Source organism: Panthera leo, chromosome C1 (assembly GCF_018350215.1).
Source record: "Panthera leo isolate Ple1 chromosome C1, P.leo_Ple1_pat1.1, whole genome shotgun sequence".
NCBI lineage: Eukaryota > Metazoa > Chordata > Mammalia > Carnivora > Felidae > Panthera > Panthera leo.
The window spans coordinates 110,286,884-110,311,765 of record NC_056686.1 but is presented as its reverse complement, the minus strand read 5'-3'; the positions used below and the strand labels follow the sequence as shown (position 1 = coordinate 110,311,765).

The following is a 24,882-nucleotide window of genomic DNA, read 5'->3' as shown; positions in this document are numbered from 1 at the left end:
TTGGGTATGATTATTAAACACTACATACTAACAAGAAAACCAAATGGCTAAGGAAAAAAAATCCACATGAAACAATGAACTCATCATGTCTTTATTGTACACACAAGCCTTCAATGTTTCAAGCAATAAGCAAAATTTCATCAAGTGCCTACTTTATATTATACCCTGCACCACATATAGCATATCATTCTGATTTACTGAGTATCACTTCTAAGTTCAGAGAACAGATTTCAGACCTTGTGGTGGTTGGACCCATCTCTATTTTTGGCAAATACAAAGACTCCTGAGTTCACAAGAGTTTGCAGCATATTCTTAGCCTTCAAGCTTTCAACTACTCCCCAAAAATAAGCAAACCACTCAACTTTCTGCCTATGTGTTCTCAACCTGGACAAGGAAGTTAATGTACATAACTTCCAAGATTCTTTTTGCTCAAAGATACTATTTTAAATGAAATCTATTCTGTTAGCCAACACAGTGACTAGTCTGTTGAACAAAGTGGAATATCCAGACTTAGTTCTCCACTGTTTGTGCACACAAGTCTATACCAGCATTATAATTATGGTTCTTGTCGCAACTGACACAAAGTAACAGGTTTTGTAAGCTTCATCATGTGGCAATTATACCAAAATTATACCTGAAGATAGAAAAGTGAATAGAAAAAAACCGTAAGTGCTTTCCTTCAATAACAGTCATTACAAATTTCACATTGTAGAACTGTGCTAAACAAGAACTCATTTTATTAAACCTAAGCCTCCAAATAAAGTAACAAAAACTGTACATGAATGCTAACAAAGCCTCAAAAATTATGAAACAAATAGTACAATGAAGAGAAAGAACAGGAAGGTATTCATTAGTAAGGGTAAGACTTAAGTTGGAAATTAGATAGAAAAATTAATATAGGGTAATGAGCAGGCACTACCAAATGTACTGAGGCAGTTCCCAGCCATGAATACACACACATTTAGAAATTGCTGAAACAGTTGAAAAATCCCCATGGCAAAGGGAAGCATAATGAGAAATTCAATTCATTTCAACAATTTATCAGTGAGCACTAACTACCTGACAGGTTCAAAAGACACACACACACACACACACACACACACACACACACACACTGCTATCAAAAGACTGACAGTTTGTAAGTAGGTATTGTGCCTGACTACAGTAGCTATGGCAGAATTTGGTCCAATAATCAAATCAAGTAATTCTTACCATGTCAACCAGTAATCAGAGCTTCTGATCACAAAAAAAAGCTTGTTTTCCCAAACTGAGATGAAATAATTCTAACCAAGAGCAAATTATCTATGTATTAAAGGCTAGGATAGCAAGTACAATAAGTATGGAACTTTTAAAAATAATAAAAGGTTTTAAGATCCCCACATGATTAACACAAACCTGGATTCCACTGTCAGAACCTTAGCCTGGAAACCTCTATTTTAAGATTATTGATCTCCAGGGGCACCTGGGTGGCTCAGCTGGTTAAGCGTCTGACTCTTGATTTCAACTCAGGACATGATCTCGCAGTTTTGTGATTTTGAGCCCTATGTCAGGCTTTGTGCTGACCATGTAAGCATGCTTAGAATTCCTCTTTCTCTACCCCACTCATGCTCTCTCAAAATAAATAAATAAACTTAAAAAAATTTTTAAGACTATCGATAGCCAAACCAGTAAATATGTCCTGGGATGAATAGTCTACCCTAAATGAGATCTGATACCTACAAAGTCCCAGAACTTTGAGGGGACCTACATGAGTGGTAAACAAGGCCAGTAACAAAAGCATCATCATGATCTCTTTTTATTCACTGCCCAATCTTTAATAAATGTGAATCCTCAACAAATTAGGAGAAATTATAATGAGACCATTCAGTTTTTTAAAGAATAAACAAGACAGCTGTTTATATAAGTAGTTTTTAAAAGTTCACATGATTCTGTATCTTGACTGTGGTAGCAGATACACGAACCTATCCAAAAGGTTATATCTGATTGTACACTGTCATTTATGTGACATTCTTGAAATAACAAAATAACAAAAATGGAGAACAGGAGTTAGGGATAGGGAAGGGGTGTGATTATAAAAGGGGAACTACTGTGGTGATGAACTGTTAAGGATCTTGACTGTGGTGGTAAATACACAAATATATACATATAATGAAATTACAGAAAATTACTCACACGAGCACCAGTAAAACTCAAGAAATCTGTATAAGATCTACAGATTAAAATCAATATTAATCTCATCTTGTGATATTGTGCTATCATTTCCAAGCTGTTACCCCTGGGAGAAATTAGACAAAGTACATGGGACCATTAGGTTTTTTTTTTTTAATTTTTTTAAATTTACTTTTTAAGACAGAGCATGAGTGGGGATGGGGCAGAGAAGAGAGGGAGACACAGAATCTGAAGCAAGCTCCAGGCTCCGAGCTGTCAGCACAGAGCCCAACACAGGGCTCAAACTCACAAACTGTGAGATCATGACCTGAGGCAAAGTTGGATGCTTAACCAACTGAGCCAGTCAGGCGCCCCATTTGGTATTTTTCTTCCAAATGCACTAAACATACAATCATCTCAATAAAAATTGATTAAAAATGTTAACATGAGGGGCACCTGGGTGGCTCAATCCATAAAGCATCTGACTTCAGCTCAGGTCACAATCTTGCTGTTTGTAGGTTTGAGCCCCACACTGGGATCTGCACTGTCAGCTTAGAGCCTGTTTCGGATTCTCAGCCTCCCTCTCTCTCTGCCCCTCCCCCATTTGGGTTTTCTTCCCCCCCCCCCCCCCCCCCACATCGGGGGCCTGGGTGGCTCAGTCGGTTAAGTGTCAGACTTCCCCTCAGGTCATGATCTCACAGTTCAGGAGTTTCAAGCCCTGCATCAGGCTCTGCACTCACAGGGACAGCCGGCTTTGGAGTCTCTCTCTCTGCCCCTTCCCAGTTTGCACCTTCTCTCAAAATAAACTTAAAAAATAAAAAAATAAAGATTCTATCTCTCCCCCTCTGCCCCTCTCCCCTGCTCACTTGTTCGCTCTCGGGGGGGGGGGGGGGGGGAAGGAAAAAAAAAGAGCATTTTAAGACTACCATAAATTTGTTGATAACTAAATTGGACGTTAAAAAGCAAATTTTTTGAAATGTTTATTTTGAGAGAGAGAGAATATATTAGTGGGGAGGAGCAGAGAGAGAGGGAGCCAGAGGTTCCAAAGCAGGCCCTGTACTGACAACAGCAAGCCCAATCCAGGGCTCGAACTCCCAAACCATGAGATCATGACCTGAGCTGAAGTCAGACATTCAACCAACAGAGCCACCCAGGCACCCCTAAAAATCAATTTTATTTAACTCTCAGTGTAGGAGTTTTCCAACTTTTATAGCTTTCAGCCAGTTTCAACTGCAGAACTCTTCATAACCTGGGGTAAGGAGCTTGCACTGCATACTTAGCTGTGAAGTTACTGAAACATTTAGTGGATACTGAACTTGACCAATTTAACATGTTACTTAATACTATACTTGGGCTTTTAGATTGTTTTCTGTGCCATTTCAAGAGCTTTTACATATAATCCACACGTGAACATAATTCTGGCTGTCGACTTAATTAGAAAATAATTCAATATTCCACAAGTGTGATTCTGGGATAAAGAAATCTGTACTATCAATTGTTTCAATGGAGATAAACTCAGTGTGGTTTTTCCCCTTGTCATTAGCATACAAAACAAGAGAGCTTTTCCATTTTTATGTGTTTTTTAAACTGGATTATGTATTAACTTACCAACTATTTAAGCCAATAAAAACTGAACAAACGAAGTCTCACTGGATTACTGAATTCATCTTTGCAAAAGTAAAAATGATGCAACATTTTCTAGATAAAGTAATCTCCTAAACTAGGAATAAGGAATTCAAAGATTCAAGTATGAGCCAAAACCAGCAGTTCCCAAAGCCAGGCTTTAAGTCTCTCATCTTCATTCTGATTTAACTGTATGGGATATAAACCAAGCAGCAGAGATTTTTTTTAATGTTTATTTATTTTGAGGGAGAGAGAGCAGGGAAGAGAAAGAGATAGAGGAGAGAGTGAATCCCAAGCAGGCTCCACACTGTCAGCACAGAGCCCGACGAAAGGTTAAATGAGAAAAACCAGATCATGACCTGAGCCAGAATCTATAATCAGGCGCTTAACCAACAGAGCCATCCAGGCACTCCGTGAGCAGCAGCGCTTTTTAAAGCGTGAATCAAAAAAAAAAAAAAAAAAAAAAAAGGCATGAATTATCAAACAACCACAACCAAGATGCAGAACCCTCTGTTATCAATCTCCTATCACTACCCCTAATCCCTGGCAACAACTGATGTTTCCCATTACTGTAATTTTTCTCTTTTGTTGAATGTCAGATAAATAGAATCACACACTGTGTACCTTTTTGAGTCTGGCATTTTTCACGTAGCTTAACACTTTTGATATTCACCAATGTTGTAGCAAGTACCAATAATTCCATTTTTTTAAGTTTTATTTATTTACTGAGAGAGAGAGAGAGAGAGAGAGAATAAGCAGGGGAGAGGCAGAGAGTGGGAGAGAGACTCCCAAACAGACTCCACACCATCAGTACAGAGCACAACACGGGGCTCAATCCCATAAACCATGAGATCGTGACCTGAGCTGAAATCAAGAGTCAGATACTTAACCGACTAAGTCACCCAGGTGCCCCCCACCAATAATTCCTTTTTTATTATTGAATTCTATGGATATACCACATTTTGTTTATCCATTCTCCAATTCAGGAGAATGCCTGTAGCACTTGACAATTTGAACAAAATTGCTACTGACATTCACATGTAGTTTTTGTGTGAACTGTTAAGTCTTCATTTTTCCTGAGTAAATATCTAGGATTGAAACTACAATGGTGGAGGGCGCCTGGGTGGCTCAGTTGGTTTAGCGTCGGACTTCAGCTCAGGTCATGATCTCGTGGTTTCATGAGTTTGAGCCCCATATCAGGCTGTTTGCTGTAAGCACAGAGCCCACTTCAGATCCTCTGTTCCCCTCTCTCTTTCTGCCCCTCCCTCACTAGTGCTCTCTCTCAAAAATAAACATTAAAAAAAATTTTTTTTAATTAAAAAACAAAACTACAGGGTCATGGAAGGTTTTGTTTAACTTTATGGGAAGCTTTCAAAAGATTTACCAAAGTGGCTGTACCATTTTGCATTCCCACAGCAATGTATTGTATGTGGGAATGTGTGTGTTCCAGTTGCTCTACATCCTCACTAATACTTAATATTGTCAGCTAGGGAGAGAAGGATTGTTTATTTTCTTAGTCACCCTAACAAGCGTACAGTCACATCTCACTGTGGCTATAATTTGCATTTCCCTAATGACTAATGATGCAGAGAATCTTTCAAGTCCTTACTTGCTACCCATACATCGTGTCCAGTGAAGTTTCGGGTTCAAATCTTTTGCTCATTCTTTAATTCGGTTTTTTTCTTATTATAGAGTTTCAGAATTATTTCTGTACTCTACATATAAAATCTTTGTCAGATATGTGATCTGCAAATATCTTCTCTCAGTCTGCCACTTCTTTTCACTCTCTTCAGAGTATCTTTCAAAAAATGGAAGTTTTTATCTTTTTTTAAGTTTATTGGGGGGAGGGGGGGAGAGAGAGAGAGAGAGAGAGAGAGAGAGAGAGAAAATCCCAAACAGGCTCTGCACTAACAGTGAGGGGCTCAAACTCATGAACCATGAGATCATGACCTGAGTCGAAATCAAGAATCACACCACAAAGAGTGGAAGTTTTTAATTTTAACGACATCCAATTTATCAATTTATGTTATGCTTTTGGTCATATGTAAGAAATTTCATCTAAGCCAAGGTTACAAAGGTTTCTCTCCTTTGTTCTCTTCTGCCAATTGTATTATTTTACATTTTACATTTTACATTTAGATCTCTGATCTATTTCAGTTCATTGCCACATTAGGTATAAGATAGTTTAAAATTCTTTTTTCTCATATGCTGTCCAATTGTTCTGACTCCATTATGTGGAAAAAAAGGCTATCTTTACTGAATTGCCTTTACACCTTTATCGAAATCAACTGACTGCATTTTTTCTATGGGTCTACCTCAATACCCTGATCACTGTAACTTCACAGAAGGTCTTGAAATCAGCTACATTTCAGATCAAATCCTCCAACTATGTTGTTCTTTATCAAATGGTCTAGCAATCTGTGTTCTTCTGCCATTTTATAATTTTTAAAAGCAGTTTATCATTATCTACAAAAAAAAGTGTTACTGATTTTGATCTGGGTGCACCAGGCTGAGGAGAAATTACATTTTAACAATACTGAGTCTTCAAACCACAAACAGTAATTCTCTACAAATATTTAGGCCTTCTTTGATTTGCTGCATCAGTGTTTCGTAGTTCTAGACACACAGATCCTGTATACACTTTGTCAGATTTACACCTATTTTTGGTGCCACTTAAGTGGTACTGTTTTTTACTTATTTCCATTCCTGGTTGTTCATTGCTAGTATAAACAAATACAATTAATTCTTATACATTGTGCATATATTCTGCAACCTTGCTAAATTCACATGTTGGTCCTAGAATCTCTCTTGTAGATTCCTTGAAGTATTCTACATAGACAATCATTATCATCTGCAAATACGGGCAATTTATTTCTTCCTTTCTGTTCTAAAAACTTTTTATTTCTTTTTTTGCCTTATCACACTTCTCCATCTTAAAGGAGAAAACATTGTCTTCACTAGTAAGCATTATGGCATTAGCTATATACTTTTGTAGATGCCCTTCATCACATAAAAGAAAAACTCAATTCCTAGAATTTCTAGTTTGTAAGAATTTTTATCAAGTATGAAAAATTTTGTCAAATGCTTCTTCTCCATGTACACAGATGATCATATGGCTTTTCTTAGTCTTAATACAGTAAATAAGCCTCAACAACTTTTAAATGTGGAACACACTTGCATTCCCAAGATAAATCCCACTGGTCATGATGTATCATCCTTTTAATATATTGGTGGAATTTAACTCACATCTTGTCGTGACTTTTGCATCTATGCTCATGAAGAATATTAACATAGTTTTCTTTTCTTGTAACATCTTTATCTGGTTTTATTATCAAGCCTCATATAATGAATTGGGAAGTATTCCTTCTAACATTTCCTGGGAGACACTGTGTAGATTTGATATCTTTTCCTCTTACATGTTTGGTAGAATTCACTTGTGAAACCATCTGGATGGACTTCAAGTTTCCTCCACTGGAAGGTTTTAAACTATGAATTCAGTTTCTTTAAAAGAAGACTATTCTAGGGCACCTGGGTGGCTCAGTTGGTTAAGCATCCAAATCTGATCTCAGTTGAGGTCTTGATCTCAGGGACCTGAGTTCATGCCCCATGTAGGTCCCCATATTGGTCACGAAGACTACTTAAAAAAAAAAAAAAAAAAAAAAAAAGATGAAGACTATTCCAGTTATCTATTCCTTCTGAGTGGGTTTTGGTAGTTTGTTCTTTGAAGGAATTGAGCAGTTTCACTCAAGCTGTCACATTTTGGGCATAGAGTTGTTCATGGTATTCTTATTATTGTTTTAATGTCTATAAGATCGGTAGTGATAGCTCCTCTTTCATTCCTGATATTGTTAACTTGGTCTCCTCCCTCACTATCCATGCTCTGCTTCTATTAAACAGTCTGTCATTCTTTCAAGTAAAACACCAGGTTCTGTAAAAAGTGAATATTAATATTAATATGAATATTAAATAATTTCCTCAGGGAACTACTGTACTTCTGTAAATAGCAAAAGTGCTTTATCCACACTTCCCATTTCATCACACACTATCCATTAGTCTGCTTGGCTTGCCATAACAAACTAGTACCGACTGAGAGGCTGAAATAAAAATTTATTTTCTCACAGTTCTGGAAGCTAAAAATCTGAGATCAGGGTGCCAGCACAGTCAGGCTCTTGGTTTGCAGACAGCCACCTTCTTGCTGTGTCCTCACATGGCAGAAAGAGACAGCAAGTACTCTGGTGTCTCTTCTTATAGGGACCCATCAGGAAGCCCCTACCTTCATTCCCTCATTTAAACCTAATTATCTCCCAAAGGCCAGATTTCCAAATCCCATCACATTGGGGGTTAGGGCCTCAACATATAAATTTTACAGAGACATGATTTAATCCACAGAACGCTCTATTTAAAAAAACATATATTCAAGGTGGGTGGGAGGATGGGTGATACAGGTAATGGGGATTAAGGAGTACACTTGTCATAATGCACACTGGATGATGTATGGAATAGGTGAATCACTACACTGTACATCTGAAACGAATATAACACTGTGTGTTAACTATACTGGAATTAAAATAACTTGAGGGAGAAGGAGGCCTGGGTGGCTCAGTTGGTTAAGCATCCAGCTTAGGCTCAGGTCATGATCTCACAGCTTGTGAGTTGGAGCCCCACATCAGGCTCTCTGCTGTCAGTGTGGAGCCCACTTTGGATAAATAAAAAATAAAAATAATTATAATAATAATAAAAAACAAATTGGGGCACTTGGGTGGTTCAGTCAGTTAAGTATCTGACTCTTGATTTCAGCTCAGGTCACGATCTCATGGGTTTGTGAGTTTGAGCCCCACATCAGCCTCCATGCTGGCCATGCGGACCCTGCTTGGGATTCTCTCTCCCCCTCTCTTTCTGCCCCTCCCCTGGGCATACACGCATTCTCTTTCTCAAAATAAATAAATAAATTTTAAAATAAAATAAATTAGAGGCGCCTGGGTGACACAGTTGGTTAAGCATCAGACTTCAGCTCAGGTCATGATCTTGCGGTTCATTGGTTTGAGCACTGCAACACACTCTGTGCTGACAGCTCAGAGCCTGGAGCCTGCTTCAGATTCTGTGTCTCCCACTCTCTCTGCCCCTCCCCCATCGGTGCTCTGTCAAAAATAAGCAAACATTTAAAAAATTAATTAAATAAATTAAAAACGCAAAACCAAAGTGGCGCCTGGGTGGCTCAGTCAGGTAAGTATCAAACTCTTGATTTCGGCTCAGGTCATGATCTAACAATTAGTGAGTTCGAGCCCCAAGTTGGGCTCTGCACTGACAGTGTGGAACCTGCTTGGGATTCTCTGTCTCCCTCCCTCTCTGTCTCTCTCTCCCAGAAATAAACATTAAAAATATATATATATATATATATATATATATTCTCAAGGGTTGATATTTAATTAAATTATTTTTAATGTTTTACCAATAACATTCTCAGGTGAAATTGACTTTTTTTCTTTCCAACTACCAGTATAAGGTGGTAGTATACATAAAATGACTATTAGTAGAAATTTGATACCACTGCCTTGAACCATGCTAAGGAGCCAAGAGCTTTATCCATTACTGCTTTCACACCATACATACAAATGTCAACATAGTAAAAAGGCCTAATAATATCTTAGTATTATGAAAGTAGTTCTGACCTTAATTTGAAAACTTGCCACTGCTATACAGAATTAAATTCAAATAACTAGCACAGAAGAACTTATTACAAACTATGAAGTACATTATTAATTTAAGATATTACAAATTACAAGAAATTATTAATTTAAGATATTATTACAAATTACAAGAAATTTCACAAGAAACATAACCAATAAAACCTGACCAATTCCTAAGCTTTCCAAATTTATTTATGAAAATAATAAAGTTATGCTTTCAACTTGATGAATATACACCTTAGAAAGAAATGGGAAATTCCACAGAATCTAAAAAGAACAAATAAATAAAACTATCTTGGTTGGAATGAAACAAACAAACAAACAAAGCAGGCCAGTGGTATGCTATAAACACTCTCAAATTTGTTTATGCTTGTATCACTTATAAAAAGATATGCCAGGGGCGCCTGGGTGGCTCAGTCGGTTAAGCGTCCGACTTCAGCTCAGGTCACGATCTCGCGGTCCGTGAGTTCGAGCCCCGTGTCGGGTTCCGGGCTGATGGCTCAGAGCCTGGAGCCTGCTTCCGATTCTGTGTCTCCCTCTTTCTATGCCCTCCCCCATTCATGCTCTGTCTCTCTCTGTCTCAAAAATAAATAAACATTAAAAAAAATTTTTTTTTTTAAAGATATGCCAGAAACACTATCAGTGATGGCTTCTGGGGAAGGGAATTAGATGACTTAATGTAAGGAGGAGAAGAAACTTACTCAACACCTTTTGAATTGTAGGTGTTCAAATTCTATTTGAACCATCTATTATATGTGTTACCGCCCAAAATAAATGAGATTTGTTTCATTGGTAGTATTTAATGTTCCGGTGTATTAAAAACTCAATGTAAAACACTGTAAAATTTCACCGTCTCACTCAACTTAAAAAACAGAAGTCAGAATTCAGTTTTGTTTTTAAGAATATATTTTTCCAGGGTACCTGGGTGGCTCAGTTGTTAAATATCTGACTTCACCTCAGGTCATGATCTCATGGTTTGTGAGTTCGAGTCCCACATCAGGGGAGCTCAAGCCCCACTTCGGGTGAGCCTGTGCCCCGCTTCAGGTGAGCATGACCCCAGATCCGGTGAGCTCAAGCCCCGCTTCAAGTAAAACACAAGGCCCACTTCAAATAAGCCCCGCTTCTCTCTCTCTCCCTTCCTCCCTCTCTCTCCTCTGTCCCTGGGATTCTCTCTCTCTCTCTGTCCCTTGCTCACTTGTACCCTCTCTCCGTCCACAAGAACATATTTTTCCATTTCAGTATATAGTATTATGTATTATCATTCTAAAGCAGTAAGGGTCCTATTTGATCTCCTTTAATGAGTAGATAGTATCCATTTATAAATGACAAAAATACAAGTTTAATTGCATATTCTATTTGGGATTAAGTTTTCAACCAAAAACTTGGGATAGTTTTTAGCTGGAAGCTCTGTAAGACTGAAAAACATGCTTACATGCTTGACATCTATGTGATAGGTCTCTCCAAATGGAGAATTCAGTTCAATACAGTTATTTCTGGAGAACTGACAGTTTCACTAGTACATTATTTCAAACACACAGACAAATAAGGCACAAGTCTAACAACTATTTTATTTGGAATACCATTTTTAATACTTTTAACCAAAATTAATTTTAAATGGAAAATATGACTGTCAAAAAAACTGTCCTTTCACATGTGCTTACACAATACTGGAAGAGAAAAGGAAGACTTATTCCAGATTATGTGACTGTTTATCTGTTTAGATAAACTAACCTTGGGGGCGCCTAGGTGGTTCAGTCAGTTAAGCACCTGACTTCAGCTCAGGTCATGATCTCGAGGTTCATGGGTTCGAGCCCCATATCAGGCTCTCTGCTGACAGCTCAGAGCCTGGAGCCTGTTTCGGATTCTGTGCCTCCCTCCCTCTCTGTCCCTTCCCCACTCGCACACACGCTCTTTCAAAAATAAATAAACATTAAAAAAAATTTTTTTTTAATGTAACTAACCTTGATGGAACCCTGATTTAAAAAAAGAAAATGTTAAACAAGTGTCAGTGAGGATGTGGAGAAAAGGGATACCTTGTACATTCATTGCTGGTGGGAATGTAAATTGGTATAGCTACTACGGAAAACAGGATAAAGGTTCCTCAAAATATTAAAAACAGAACTACCCCAGGATCAAGGAATTCTACTTCTGGGTAATTATCCACAGAAAATAAAACTACTAATTTAATAAGATATATGTACCCCATGTTTACAACCTAAGTGTCCATCAACAGATGAAAGGATAAAGAAAATCTGTGTGTGTGTGTGTGTGTATGTGTGTGTGTGTGTGTGTGTGTGTGTGTGCAATACAATATTTGGCCATAAAAAAGAATGGAGTTTCAACATAAAAAAGAATTGCCAGTTTCAACAACATGGATGGACCTTGAGGAAACTATGCTAAGTAAAATAAGTCAGAAAAAGACAAATACTGTATAGGTGAAACTTACATGTGGAATCTAAAAACAAAACAAACAAACAAAGGCCAAGTTCATACATTTAAGAAAACAGATTAACAGACTGGTGGTGACCAGAGGCAGGGGATGAAGGTGGGAGACATGGGTGAAGGGGATCAAAAGGTACACCACTTCTAGTTATAAAATAAATATGTCATGGGGATGTAACGGACACTTGTTAATGGACACTCATTAACAATACTGTATTGCATATGTGAAAGCTGCTAAGACAGATCTTAAAAGTTCTCATCACAAGAAAAAAAAATTTGTAACTATGTGAGGTGATGGCTATTACTAAATTTGTGGTGATCATTTTTCAACATATGCAAATACTGAATTATTTGTACACATGAAACTAATATAATGTTATATGTCAAGTATACCAGAATTTTAAAAATATAGTGCAAAAAAAGTTATACAAAATAATTTATTGAATTTATATATAGTTCAATTAGGTAACCTGGGTAAATAAAGTTAGGTAAATAGAATTTATCTGCCACATTAGATAAACAGAATACATATTAATTAATATTAGGTAATTATTGCTAGTTTTCTTTTCTTACTGCTATATGGTTAAGAAAATCTCTTTATTACTGCTGATGATGAACACGGAGGTTTTTAAAAGTCTGCATCTTTCAGAGCTCATAAAAAACCTAAATGAACAAATTAATCCCTCTCTAACGACTATTAGAAGTCACTTGAAGATCCTGTTCCATCTCAATATCACATTATTATGGATACTGATGATCCCATTATATATGCTGAGTCAAATCTGTATTGTCTATTACATAATTTGTATATTTTTAAGCCTTGGTCCACTGTGAAAACAACACATGGTAATAACAGATTATCTGATAAAAGAGGAGAAAATAGGGGCATCTGGATGGCTTAGTCAGTTAAGCATCTGATGTCAGCTCAGGTCATGATCTCACAGTTTGTGGGTTTGAACCCCACATCTAGCTCTCTGCTGTCAGCACAAAGCCCACTTTGGATCTCCTGCCTCCCTCTCTCTCTGCCCTTCCCCCCCTCTCAAAAATAAATAAACATTTAAAACAAAAGAGGAGAAAATAAAGTAGAAAATAAACATACCACCATTTGCCATTAATCATGTGTACAATTGTGGATTATGTACATTTTTATTCTTTTTTCACATTAACAATTACAATTTAAGAGTTTTCCACATTACAAAACTCTTTGTAAATGTTTTTAACAACTTCCTAAATGTTCCACTAAGAATATGATTTACTTAAATGTCTCAATGCTTAGTAAAGGAAATGAGCCTCCACCATCTCTTCTTTAATAAGATCTCAATTCACAGACAATGTCCTCTATGCTGTATTTGCCAATGGAAGTGGACAACAATTACCTTGGGTTTGTTTGGTGATTATAATTTCAGGTCTGTCACTCTTGTGACACTGGTGGACATTCAAAGGAAGAGAGAAAATATATACAATCATCTCAACTAATTTTTACTTCTAACAGGTAAACGTAAGTAGCAGTGCAGGGGTGATCTCTGTTTCCTGTACCGTGACATGCAAAAGGCTCTCCTAATAATCCACATTCAAACTGAAGAGGAAAACTGAAATCTCTAATGAAGCTGTATGTATTTATGAGTATCAATGAATAAAAACTGCTTGGATGGTTTACCTTTAAAAAATCTCATTGCTGGATTTTTTAAAAGTATTTTTAAAATTTTTTTAAATATTTATCTTTGAGAGAGAGGGAAAGACACAGTGCGAGTGGGTGAGGGGCAGAGAGAGAGGGAGACAGAAAATCTGAAGCAGGCTCCAGGCTCTGAGCTGTCAGCACAGAGCCCAATGCGGGGCTCGAGCTCACAAGCTGTGAGATCATGACCTGAGCCAAAGTCAGGTGCTTAAGTGACTGACCCACCCAGGTGCCCCTGGTATTTTTATACAGAAGCACACATAAGATTATGTTTCAGCTGGTCTTATGCAAATGTCATCCAAGGCTCACAAGAATCTAACCCTGTATTTCCCCTAGGAACAACCATTTAGTATTTGCTAATTCAGTGTCATAACAATATCACAAAATATTATTGCCATGAATAACAGGAATCAACTAGAGCTGGGAATACTTACTATTAACAGGGAAAAAATAATAGAATTGGATGGGAAAGACAGTGCAAGAATGTTCTCATTCTCTTTTTAATCTCTTCCAACTATAAGAGCCCCTTCCTCAAGTCAGTCTTAGAAGCAAGTTCAAGATACACAAGAAAATTGTACCACTCTAATACTATTCACAACTCCTCCACAGAACACCTAAGCCTTGGGGGGAGAGGAGTACAAAGCATTTGAATAAAAAGTATAAGGAACTAGGAAAGCTAACTAAGACTCTATTTGAGGCTCTGATAACTTCCCTGCCAATGCTGGAGAACTTTTTGACACTGTGATTTCTTTTTTAAAGTTTTTTTGGGTGGCTCCTGGGTGGCTCAGTCAGTTGGGCATCCGATTTTGGCTCAGGTCATCTCACAGCTTATTGGTTCGAGCCCCACGTCGGGCTCTGTGCTGAAAGCTCAGAACCTGGAGTCTGCTTCTGATTCTGTATCTCCGTCTCTCTCTGCCCTTCCCCCGGCTCGCATTCTCTCTCAAAAATAAAAACATTAAAAAAACATTTTTTTAATAAAGTTTTTTTTTGGAGGGAGGGGGGCAAACAGAGAGAGGAGAAAATCCTAAGCAGGCTCAGCACTGTCAATGCAGAGCCCGATGCAGGGCTCAATCTCACAAACTGCAAGATCAAGACCTGAGCTGAAATCAAGAGTCAGACATTCAACTGACTGAACCACCCAGGCACCCCAATATTTTGATTTCTAAAATGAAGGAATAAAATTAAGGACCACTAATATCACTCAATACTTAAAATTTGTAAAGCACAGAATGATTATGAATTATAATCCTGTATTTGATATTCAAGAAAACTTTTGCTATTTTTAAACCAGGTTACAACTGGCTGTGATTTCCAAAAGTACCTTTGTATATTTACAAATTTCAGAAAACCATTCTATGATTTAATAGAGATGAACAGAGGCAAACAAAAAATGTCTTACAAAAAATTTTGTCTTGCAAAAAAATCTTTCAGTCAAGTTCACAGGCATAAGCAGCAGAGAGGAAAAAAAAGACTATTACTTCAACCTATCTGTAACACGAAATTTTATATAACCATTTAAAATCTCGAAATATTTTAAACAAATTGCACATGATCTAATGTTAAGTGGAAAAATCAGATTGTGAATAATTACAATTACTTTAAAAGAACCATACACTTTTGCGCAAAAGCCAAAAAATAGGTGCTCACTTCAGCAGCACATATTCTAAAACTGGAACAATACAGAGAAGATTAGCATGGTCCCTGCACAAGAATGACACACAAATCCGTGAAACGTTCCGTATTTAAAAAAAGGGGGGGGGGGGAGGCAGAAAAATGGGAAGGAACACATAAGAAAGGCAACAAAGCATGGGAGTTACGGTAAAATTTTGCTGTCTTCTTTATACCTTCAGTTTTTCTAAGCTGTCCACAACAGATGTGGATTACTTTTACAAGAAGGTAGGAATGGTGTTTTCTTTTTAAAATGCTCTTCTGGGGGCACCTGGGTGGCTCAGTCATTTGGGTGCCCAACTCTTGATTTCACCTTGGGTCATGATCTCACAGTTTGTGGGGTCCAACCCTGCATAGTACAGAGCCTGCTTGGGACTCACTCCCTCTCCCCTGACCATGTTCTCTCTCAAGTGAACAACAACAAAACTCTTCAAAAAAATAAAAATGCTTCTCTAATATCTCTAACTTTGCCAAATACTCCCACAACCACTGTTAACTACAACCAAACCACTGTTAGTTAATATATTCCTATACTGATGCTCTCAATTTTTTGTTAATTTATTCTTACCTATTATGCTCAATTTATTCAGCAGTCTTTGAACTCCCAAAATATACTATGCATAATCCTAGAAAGCATACATCACACTGGTAAACACACACACACACACACACACACACACACACACACACACACAATCTTTCTACCTAAACTTCAAATTCCTTGTAAGCAAGGACAGCATGGGGTTTTAAGTTTTTTTTTTTTTTTAAGTTTATTTATTTACTTTGAAAGAGAGCATGGGGGAGGGGCAGAGAAAGAGGTGAGAGAGAAATTCCAAGCAGACTCTGCACTGCCAACAAAGCCCAATGCAGGGCTTGATCTCACAAACCTGAGAGATCATGACCTGAGCTGAAACCAAAAGTCAGACTTAATCAACTGAGCCATCCAAGCGTCCCAAGGACTGAATGTTTCTTTTTTTTTTTTTTTTTAATGTTTATTTCTTTTTGAGACACACACACACACAGAATGAGCGGGGGCGGGGGGAACAAAGAATTCAAAGCAGGCTCCAGGTGCGGAGCTATCAGCACAGAGCCTGATACGGGGCTCGAACTCACAAGCTGTAATGTGACCTGAGCTGAAGTCGGAAGCTTGACTGACTGAGCCACCCAAGTACCCCAGACTGAAGCTTGACTGACTGAGCCACCCAAATACCCCAGACTGAATGTTTTTAATCTCTGTATTTCCAATGCCTTGCATACAGCCTGGCACATATAAAAATTGTCATATATATATACATATATATATATATATATATATATATATATATGTTAAAATATATACTAACAGGGGCACCTGGGTGGCTCAGTCGGTTAAGCGTCCAACTTCGGCTCAGGTCATGATCTAGCGGTTCGTGAGTTCAAGCCCCGCGTCGGGCTCTGTGCTGACAGCTCGGAGCCTGGAGCCTGTTTCAGATTCTGTGTCTCCCTCTCTCTCTCTGACCCTCCCCCGTTCATGTTCTGTCTCTCTCTGTCTCAAAAATAAATAAACGTTAAAAAGAAAAAATTAAAAAAAAAAAAAAAAAATATATATATATATATATATATACACACACTAACAGAAAATCACCATTGGAACACCCAATAATACTTTGCTGCAGACAGGATCCACCAATGGATTAAGAAAATTCATAGGCAGAAGTTTGAGAACAGTATATTTTACATAATTCCAAAGTATCTACTCCAAGATACTTACTAATTACAAATGAAAAAACAGTAACTATGCAGTAGAGAACCTGCAAAGTATCTGCACAGAGAACAACATTAATTGTTGTATTTCTATATTACAGAGAATGAGCTAAGAGAATTTTCACCAGATTGAAAGGGTATGTTCCAGATAGTCAAAACTTAAAATACAGAATATGTGTTGCACATATAAAATAAACATTTTGAGGTGGTGACACAATCCCTGAGATACACAAAAAGATAAAGTCCATTTGCCAGAATAACTATAACAGAGACAACTAATGTAAACAGCCCTCTTAACTATCCATCAAGAGCCTTCTGTATATATACTCACGTATATTAATACAGCCTTCTGTATTAATACTCTTGGATGGGTGCGTCTGGGTGGCTCAGTCCGTTAAGCATCCGACTCTGGACTTTGGCTCAGGTCATGATCTCACTGTTCATAAGTTCAAACCCTGCATCAGGCTCTGCCCTGACAGTGTAGAGCCTGCTTGGGATTCTCTCTTCCTCTCTCTGTGCCCCTCCCTGGTGCTCACTCTCTCTCCCCCTCTCAAAATAAATAAACTTTAAAATAAATAAAATAAAGGGGCGCCTGGGTGGCTCAGTCGATTGAGCGACCGACTTTGGCTCAGGTCATGATCTCACAGTTCATGAGTTCAAGCCCTGCACTGGGGCTCAGAGCCTGGAGCCTGCTTCTGATTCTGTGTCTCCCTCTCTCTCTGCCCCTCCCCCACTCATGCTCTGTCTCTGTCTCAGAAATAAACATTAAAAAAAATTTTTTTTAATAAATAAATAAAATAAAATAAAAATAAAAAGGACGACTGCTCTAAATAAACAAGACATACAGGGCCTGGAGCCTGCTTCAGATTCTGTGTATGTGTGTGTCTCTCTCTCTACCCCTCCCCCACTCTCACTCTGTGTCTCTCAAAAATAAACAAACATCAAAAAAAATTTTTTAAATAAACAAGACTTAGGAGCCAACCAAATCGAACATATAAACCTTGATTAGGTCCTGGTGTTTGAAAAAAACAGCTATCAAAGACCAGCTGAATGTAGAACAGATATTACATAATAATAGGGAACTATGACTAATTTTCTTAGATACGATACTGCATGTTACTACTGTATGCTGAAGCAATATGTGTCATGTCTGCAATTACTCTCAAATGGTTCAAAAACATGTATGTACGTATGTATGTATGTAGAGACAGAATGTTATGGATTAAATTACATTCCCCCTCAACATCCTTAAGTTGAAGCTCTAACCCTTAGTACCTTACTGGGTACTAGGGTCATTGCAGATGTCATTAGTTAGTATGAAGTCATATGGAGTAGGATGAGCCTGTAATTCAACGTGATTGGTGTCCTGATAAAAAGGGGAAATTCTGGACTTCTAGCCTCCAGAACTGTGAGAGAATAAATGCCTTTTGTTTGGAAAAAAAAAAGGGGGCATGGGGATTTGGACACACATAAAGATTGGAGTTATGCCAGCACAAGCTAAAGAACTACCAGAAACTAGGAGAGAAGCCTGGAACAGATCCTTCCCTAACATCTTCAAAGGGAACAAGGCCCCACTGATACTTGATCCCAGACACCTAGTCTTCAGAAATGTAAGACAATAGGGGCGCCTGGATGGTTCAGTCCGTTAAGCATCCAACTTCGGCTTAGGTAGATCTCACCGCTTATGAGTTCAAGCCCCCATCAGGCTCTCTACTGTCAGTGCACAGCCCGCTTCAGATCGTCTGTCTCCCTCTCTCTATGCCCCTCCCACACTCACATTCTCTCCTCAAAAAAACCTCTTCGACCTCAGCTGCAGCAATTTCTTACTTGACACATCCCCAAAGGCAAGGGAATTAAAAGCAAAAATGAACTATTGGGACCTCATGAAGATAAAAAGCTTCTGCACAGCAAAGGAAACAACAAAACTAAAAGGCAACCAACGGAATGGGAAAAGATATTTGCAAATGACATATCAGACAAAGGGCTAGTATCCAAAATCTATAAAGAACTCACCAAACTCCACACCCAAAAAATAAATAATCCAGTGAAGAAATGGGCAGAAAACATGAATAGACACTTCTCTAAAGAAGACATCCAGATGGCTAACAGGCACATGAAAAGATGCTCAATGTCACTCCCCATCAAGGAAATACAAATCAAAACCACACTCAGATATCACCTCACACCGGTCAGAGTGGCTAAAATGAACAAATCAAGAGACTATAGATGCTGGAGAGGATGTGGAGAAACGGGAACCCTCTTGCACTGTTGGTGGGAATGCAAACTGGTGCAGCCGCTCTGGAAAACAGTGTGAAGGTTCCTCAAAAAATTATAAATAGACCTATCCTATGACCTAGCAATAGCACTGCTAGGAATTTACTCAAGGAATACAGGAGTGCTAATGCATAGGGGCACTTATACCCCAATGTTTATAGCAGCACTCTCAACAATAGCCAAATTATGGAAAGAGCCTAAATGTCCATCAACTGATGAATGGATAAAGAAATTGTGGTTTATATACACAATGGAATACTACGTGGCAATGAGAAAGAATGAAATACGGCCTTTTGTAGCAACATGGATGGAACTGAAGAGTGTTATGCTAAGTGAAATAAGTCATACAGAGAAAGAGAGATACCATATGTTTTCACTCTTATGTGGATCCTGAGAAACTTAACAGAAGTCCATGGGGGAGGGGAAGAAAAATAAAAAAAAAAAAAAAAAAAAAAAGAGGTTAGAGAGGGAGAGAGCCAAAGCATAAGAGACTCTTAAAAACTGAGAATAGGGGCACCTGGGTGGCTCAGTCGGTTAAGCGGCCGACTTCGGCTCAGGTCATGATCTCGCGGTCCGTGAGTTCGAGCCCTACATCGGGCTCTGTGCTGACAGCTCAGAGCCTGGAGCCTGTTTCAGATTCTGTGTCTCCCTCTCTCTGACCCTCCCCCGTTCATGCTCTGTCTCTCTCTGTCTCAAAAATAAACAAACATTAAAAAAAGAAAAAAAAAAAACTGAGAACAAACTGAGGGTTAATGGGGGGTGAGAGGGAGGGGAGAGTGGGTGATGCGTATTGAGGAGGGCACCTTTTGGGATGAGCACTGGGTGTTGTATGGAAACCAATTTGACAATAAATTTCATATTTAAAAAATAAAAAAAAATGTTTAGTGGGAGGGGGGATAGGCTAAATGGGTAGTGGCACTAAGGAATCTATTCCTGAAATCATTGTTGCACTATATGCTAATTTGGATGTAAGTTTTAAAAAATAAATAAATAAATAGAAAACAAACAAACAAAAATGTTTAGAGGGGCACTTGGGTGGCACAGTTTGATGGGCGTCTGACTCTTCATCTCAGGTCAGGTCATATCATAGTTCATGGGTTCAAGCCCCACATCAGGCTCTGCACTGTTGGTGTGGAGCCTGCTTGGAATTCTCTCTCCTTCTCTCTGACCCTCCCCTGCTTGTGATATCTAAGTAAATAAACTTAAAAAATAAAATAAAAAACAAATAAATGTTTAGAACTGTAAAATAAAAGTGACTATTTTTTTTTTTTTAACGTTTATTTATTTTTGAGACAGAGAAAGACAGAGCATGAACAGGGGAGGGGCAGAGAGAGAGGGAGACACAGAATCCAAAACAGGCTCCAGGCTCTGAGCTGTCAGCACAGAGTCCGACGCGGGGCTCGAACCCACGGACCGTGAGATCATGACCTGAGCCAAAGTCAGATGCCCAACCGACCAAGCCACCCAGGCACCCCAATAAGTGACTATTGTTTAAGCAACCCAGTTGTGTTATGGCTGCCTAGCAAACTAATAGAAAAAGAAACTACACCAAAATTGTAATAAATGTTGAATCTAGGAGGCAAGTCTATGGTATTAACTACTTTCAACTTTTCTGCATATCTAAAATGTTTAGTACCTCAGGTAATACCTTAGAAATGTGTGAATATTCTGTTCTCTAATAATCAACCATTTAGTAGCCATTAATGATACTTACCTGAATAAAAGGAGCTTTGTTTATCGATGTATCCATAAAATAGCTTGCTGGGATTTTGAATTGGATCACACTGAATCTACAGATCAAATTCAAAAGAACTGACAGCTTGAACAATATTGAATCTTCCTATCCATGCAATATGGAATATTTTTCCATTTAAGTATTATTTGATTTCTTTCAAAGAGTTTACAGCTTTCCTCATGCAGATTTTGTACATTTTTTTAAGATTAATATCTAAGGGATTTGGGGGGGGGGGTGCTAATATAGATGGCACTGCTTTATTTCCAGATTCCAACTGTTCGTTGCTGGTATATAAGAAAGCAACTGGCTTCTGTATATTTATCTTGTATTTTGAAACCTCGCTATAATCACTTATTAGTTACAAAAGATACTTTGTTAACTCTTGAAATTTTCTTTTTTTTTTTAATTTTTTTTTTAACGTTTTATTTATTTTTGAGACACAGAGAGACAGAGCATGAATGGGGCAGGGGCAGAGAGAGAGGGAGACACAGAATCAGAAGCAGGCTCCAGGCTCCGAGCCATCAGTCCAGAGCCCGACGCTGGGCTCGAACTCACGGACCGCAAGATCATGACCTGAGCTGAAGTCGGACGCTTAACAGACTGAGCCACCCGGGCGCCCCAACTCTTGAAATTTTCTACACAGACAATCACATCTGTGAACAAAGACAATTTTATTTTTTCAAAGAGCTTAGTTTATTTTTTTTTAACTTTATTTATTTTGGGGGCGGGGGAGAGCACGCACGAGGCATACGGATGCATGGGGCAGGGAGAGAGACAGAATCCCAAGCAGGCTCTGCAATGTCAGCACGGAGCCCAACCTACGGCTCGAATCCACAAACTGTGAGATCATGGCCTCAGTCAAAATTCAGAGTCAGACACTCAACCAACTGAGCCAGGTGCCCCGAACAAAGACCATTTTAATTCTTCCTTACCAATCTGTATACCTTTTATTTCCTTTTCTTGTTTTACTGCATTCTCTAGGACCTCCAAGACAATGCTGAAAAGGAGTGGGGAGCAGGGACATCTTTGCCTTGTTCCAGATCTTAGCCTTTAATTTCTCACACTATTAAAGTATGATGTTAGCCATGGGGGTTTTAGAGATGTGCCATATCAACTTGGGAGAGACCCCCTCTATGTTTGGTTTGCTGAACATTTTTATCATGAATAGATACTGAATTCTGTCAAACGCTTTTTTGCATGTATCAATATAAAGCATGATTTATTAATCTATTAACATAATATTAATTTTCTTCATATAATCATATGATGTGATAAAGTACATCATTTCATTTTTGGATGCTAAACCAGGCTTGCATACCTGAAATAAATCCCACTTGGTCATAATGTGTGTAATTCTTTTTATTTACCGTAAGATTCATTCAATTTGCTAATATTCTGTTGAGGATTTCTGCTTTTATGTTCATGAGAGATACTGATCTGTAGTTTTCCTCCTGTATGGTCTTTATGTGGTTTTGGTATTAGGGTAATGCTGGCGTCATAGGATGAATTAGGAAGTATTCCCTATTTTCTGGAAGTATTCCTTCTATTTTCTGAAAGAGACTATAGAGAATTGGTATAATTTCTTTCTGAAATGTTTGGTAGAATTCACCAATGACATTATGCTAAGTGAAATAAGCTAGCCACAAAAGGATATAGTATAATGTCTCTTATATGAGGTTTCTAGAGTAGTCAGATTCAAAGAGGTAAAGTAGATTGGTGGTTGTCACGGACTAAGGGAGGGAAGAATGGGAAGTTAGTTTTTAATGCGTACAGAGTTTCAGTTAGGGAAGTTGAAAGGGTTCTGGAAACAGATGGTTGTACAATATTGTTAATGTATTTAATGTCCCACAAGTGTATATTTAAAAAGGTTAACTACCACTGGGAGAAAAGAATGAAGTTAAATTGTCAATTCTACACTAAGCATGTTTTAACCAAAACAAACAAACAAACAAACAAACAAAGCTAGACATGGAACCTAACAGGTATTCAATAACTATGTAATGAACTAGTGGCTTTAATAAATGTGTATAAAGGATTAATTTTTAAATGCTATGAGAGGGAATACTATGGGAAGAAACAAGAATTAATGAGCGCGGAAGCACAGATTTAAAACAAGTTTCAAGTGAATTCATTTATGCAGTCAGTGATAGGAGCACCTGGGTGGCTCAGTTGGTTGAACTATTGTTTTCAGCACAGGTCATGATCCCATGGTCATGCTCAGGTCACACTCTGCACCCAGTGTGGAGCCCACTTAAGATTTTCTTTTTCTTTCTCTTTCTCTCTCTCTCGTTCTTGCTCTCGCTCTCTCTTCTCTCTCAGGGCACCTGGGTGGCACAGTCGGTTAAGCAGTCAACTTTGGTTCAGGTCACGATCTCGAGGTTCATGGGTTCGAGCCCCGCATCAGGCTCTGTGCTGACAGCTCAGCCCCTCCCCCACTTGCGCTCTGTCTCTCTCTCTGTCTCTCTCAAAAAATGAATAAACATTAAAAAATTTTTTTAAAAAAAGATTCTCTCTCTCTCTCCCTCCGCTCCTCTCTCCAACTCATGCTCTCTCTTAATAAAAATTTTAAAAATTATGCAGTGATTAAAAAAAGGAATATACCAACTGGACAACAGGCAGAGTGAAATAGCAAAAAGAATAAAAGGACTCTGTTCTAATGGAGACAAAATTGACATATAACACTGGATTGGTTTTAGGTGCACTTAAGTTTTTAAAAGTGGTTCATGGACAGGGTAGGTGTTAAGAGTGAGCAGCAGAGGAAGTTCATATATTGGAGCTGAATTCTGAAATTCCTGTTATGTCAACCTACACATGCTGAAGACATGCTAAATCTATCAAATAATGCAGGAAGCCTTAACTGGGGTCTATGGATACATAAATGAGCAAAAGGAGTTCAGTGACCCCCCTCACCTCACAGCTGCAAGAATTCTAATATGAATATTTACATATTTGTCTGGGAAAAGAGTAAACAACTTTCATCAGACACCTCACGGGGTTCAAAAAAGTATAGGGGCACCTGGGTGGCTCAGTCGGTTAAGTGTCCGACTTCGGCTCAGGTCATGATCTCACGGTCCGTGAGTTCGAGCCCCGCGTCAGGCTCTGTGCTGACAGCTCAGAGCCTGGAGCCTGTTTCAGATTCTGTGTCTCCCTCTCTCTGACCCTCCCCCATTCATGCTCTGTCTCTCTCTGTCTCAAAAATAAATAAACGTTAAAAAAAAAAATTTTAAAAAAAAAAGTATAAAACTACTATTGTGGACAATGATGAGTCATCCAAGAAATGTGAATGATAAAATTTGAATTTGAGAAAGATAAATTATCCTATGCAATTTTAAAGGAGGAATAAGAGACAAGAAAAGAATTTACTCAATTATAATAATCAAGGAAGATGTACATATCTTTTTACCAAAATCTCTCACTAAATTTTTTAGTCTTCACAAATTTTTTTTAAATCTATGGTTTTGGGGCGCCTGGGTGGCTCAGTCAGTTAAGCGTCCGACTTCGGCTCAGGTCATGATCTCGCGGTCCTTGAGCTCGAGCCCCACGTCGGGCTCTGTGCTGACAGCTCAGAGCCTGGAGCCTGTTTCAGATTCTGTGTCTCCCTCTCTCTGACCCTCCCCCATTCATGCTCTGTCTCTCTCTGTCTCAAAAATAAACGTTAAAAAAAAAAATTTTTTTAAAAATCTATGGTTTTTACCTATACAAAACAAGATTCTAATGGACGGCCCTTGAGATCTACTTTAAATAATGTATTCAATGAGCTGCATAACATTTTACTATGCAAAAATATACCCCAGAAATGATCAAAAAGGGGCAAATTAGTGATTTGATTTTATTTTGAGAAAAACAGAAAGTGAGCAGAGGAGGGGCAGACAGAGTGGGGGAGAGAG

General features: G+C 38.3%; 1 protein-coding gene and 1 non-coding gene across 8 annotated transcripts in view; one reads left to right on the top strand and one right to left on the bottom strand.

The window, feature by feature from the left end:
- The window catches only part of WDR33 (WD repeat domain 33), a 107,867-nt gene that overhangs the window by 71,292 nt on the left and 11,693 nt on the right, over positions 1-24,882 (bottom strand). The window contains exon 1 of one of the 7 annotated variants that reach the window (XM_042954076.1): positions 17,318-17,410. The exons of the other annotated variants lie outside the window; for them this stretch is intronic. The gene's annotated coding sequence lies outside the window, so the exon portion shown is untranslated. Of the gene's footprint in view, positions 1-17,317; positions 17,411-24,882 lie in introns of those variants that run through there. 7 annotated transcript variants of the gene reach the window in all.
- On the top strand, positions 15,215-15,321 carry LOC122228926. The gene has a single exon (XR_006206812.1). It is a non-coding gene; the product is annotated as a U6 spliceosomal RNA (small nuclear RNA).